This window comes from Galeopterus variegatus, unplaced genomic scaffold, assembly GCF_000696425.1.
Source record: "Galeopterus variegatus unplaced genomic scaffold, G_variegatus-3.0.2 Scaffold2265, whole genome shotgun sequence".
Taxonomy (NCBI): Eukaryota; Metazoa; Chordata; class Mammalia; order Dermoptera; family Cynocephalidae; genus Galeopterus; species Galeopterus variegatus.
Genome location: NW_007728376.1, coordinates 103,257 through 106,341, shown reverse-complemented (window position 1 = coordinate 106,341; position 3,085 = coordinate 103,257).

Below are 3,085 nucleotides of genomic sequence, written 5' to 3'. Positions count from 1 at the left end.
GAGAATCTTAAAAGCTGCAAGAGAGAAGCAGTAAGTCACCTATAAGGGAGCCCCAATCAGAATACCATCAGACTTTTCATCAGAAGCTCTAAAAGCCAGAAAAGAATGGGATGATATATTCAAAACACTAAAGGACAAAAATTGTCAGCCAAGAATACTTTACCCAGCAAGGCTATCCTTCCAAAATGAAGGACAAATAGTATATTTCTCATACAAACAAAAATTGTGGGAGTTCACTACCACACAACCAGCCCTACAAGAAGTTCTCAAGGAAGTACTGGGTTTGATACCACAAAAACAACCATCACTGCCATGAATACACAAGAAAGAATAATACCTATCAGCAAAACAAAGATGCTAAAAAAAGAGAAAAAAAAAAATAGTTTATCTATCACCCTAAGAAACCAACAAATACAGAGGACAAACAGAAAATTTGAAAGAAAGAACCAAAAGATACTTAAGACATCTAAACCAAAATCAGTATAATGCTAGAAGTAAGTCAACACCTTTCAATAATAACTCTAAATGTAAAGGGACTAAATTTCCCATTCAAAAGATAAAGACTGAGTGGATTAATAAGATGGACCCAACAATATACTGTCTCCAAGAGACTCACTTGACCTGTAAAGACACACATAGACTAAGACTGAAAGGATGGAAAAAGATATATCATGCAAATAGAAATGAAAACAAGCTGGAGTAGCTACTCTTATATCAGATAAAATAGACTTTAAAGCAAAAACCATTAAAAGAGATAAAGAAGGCCACTATATAAAGATAAAAGGATCTATCCATCAAGAATACATAACAATCATAAATACATATGCACCTAATGTCAGAGCAGCCAGATTTATAAAGCAAACACGGTTAGATCTAAAGAAAGAGATAGACACTAATACCATAATAGTGGAGGACCTGAACACCCACTCTCATCATTGGACAGATCATCTAGGCAAAAATTCAATAGAGAAATACAAGATCTAAACAATACTTTATAGTAATTGGATTTGGCAGATATCTACAGAGCATTACACCCAACAACCTCAGAATATTCATTCTTCTCATCAGCACATGGAACATTCTCCAGGATAGACCATGTTAGGTCACAAAGCAAGTCTTAACAAATTCAAATAAATTGGAATTATTCCATGGCTGATTGCAATGGTTTAAAATTAGAAATTAATAATAAACAAAACTCTGAAAACTATACAAACATATAGAAATTAAACAATATTCTACTTAATGACATGTTGGTCCAAGAAGAAATTAAACAAGAAATCAAAAAATTTCTTGAAAATAATGAAAATAATGACACATCATACCAAAACCTGTGGGATACTGCAAAAACAGCTTTATGGTGGAAATTTATTGCATTAAATGCTTACTTCAGAAGAATGGAAAGATGGCAAATAAATAACCTAACATTTCACCTTAAAGATCTAGAAAAACAAGAACAATCCAAGCCTAAAGTTAGTAGATGGAAAGAAATAATTAAGATCAGAGAAGAACTAAATGATATAGAAACATGAAAAAACAATACAAAAGATCAATGAAACAAAAAGTTACTTTTTTAAAAATATAAATAAAATTGACAAACCTTTAGCAAGATTAACTAAGAAAAGAAGAGAGAAGACCCAAATAACAAAAATTAGAAATGAAAAAGTTGATATTAGAACTGACACCCCAGGGCCGGCCCGGTGGCGCACTGGATAGGGTTCGGATCCCACATACAGACCGGTTCCCGCTCACTGGCTGAGCGAGGCACGGGAGCAACACCGAGGGTTGTGGTCCCGTTGCTGGTCCCAGTCCGGTGCGGGGGCGACACTGAGGGTTGCAATCCGTTGCTGGACACAGAAAAAGACAAAAAAAAAAAAAAAAAAAAAAAAAAAAAAAAAAAAAAAAAAAAAAGAACTGACACCTCAGAAGTACAAGGAATCATTAGAGACCACTATAAACATCTATATGCCAACAAATTTGAAAATATGGAGGAAATGGATAAATTTCTGGATGCATGAAAATTAGCAAAACTGAGCCAAGAAGACATAGAATATCTGAACAGACCAATAACAATAAATGAGATTGAAGCTGTTATCAGAAGGCTCCCAACAAAGAAAATCCCAGGACTGGATTGGTTCATGGCAGAGTTCAACCAAATCTTCAAAGAAGAACTGATACCTATTCTCTACAAACTGTTCCAGAAGATTGAAACAGAGGCCATTCTCCCAAACTCATTCTATGAGGAAAACTTCACCCTGATACCAAAACCAGACAAAGATGCATCAAAAATAGAAAACTACAGGCCAATAACCTTGATGAATATAGATGCAAAAATCCTCAACAAAATATGGCATAACAGATTACAGCAATGCATACAGAAAATTATACACCAAGATGAAGTGGGATTCATCCCAGGGATGCAAGGTGGGTTCAACATATGCAAATCAATAAATGTGATACATCATGTTAATAAAAGCAAAGACAAAAACCACATGATCATCTCTATTGATGCTGAAAAAGCATTTGACAAAATTCAACATCCTTTCATGATAAAGACTCTACTATTTAGGCCTAGACGGAAAGTATCTCAACATAATTAAAGCCATATACGATAAACCCACTGCCAGTATCATCCTGAATGGGAAAAAAGCTGAAAGCTTTTCCCTTAAAAACAGGAACTAGACAAGGATGCCCACTCTCACAGCTCCTATTTAACATAGTGTTGGAAATATTAGCCAGAGCAATCAGAGAAGAGAAGGAAATAAAGTGCATCCAGATTGGAAAGGATGAAGTCAAGCTGCCCTTCTTGCAGATAATATGATCCTATATATTGAACAGCCTAAAGCTTCTATAAAAAAAGTCTTGGAGTTGAAAAATGATTTCAGCAAAGTTGCAGGATACAAAATCAACACACAAATATCAGTAGCATTTCTATACTCCACCAGTGAACATGCAGAAAAGAAATCAAGAGGGCCGGCCCGGTGGCGTACTGGATAGTGCGCCACTTGGGAAGCGCGGCGGCGCTCCTGCCCGAGGGTTCGGATCCCACATACGGACCGGTTCCCGCTCACTGGTTGAGCGAGGCGCG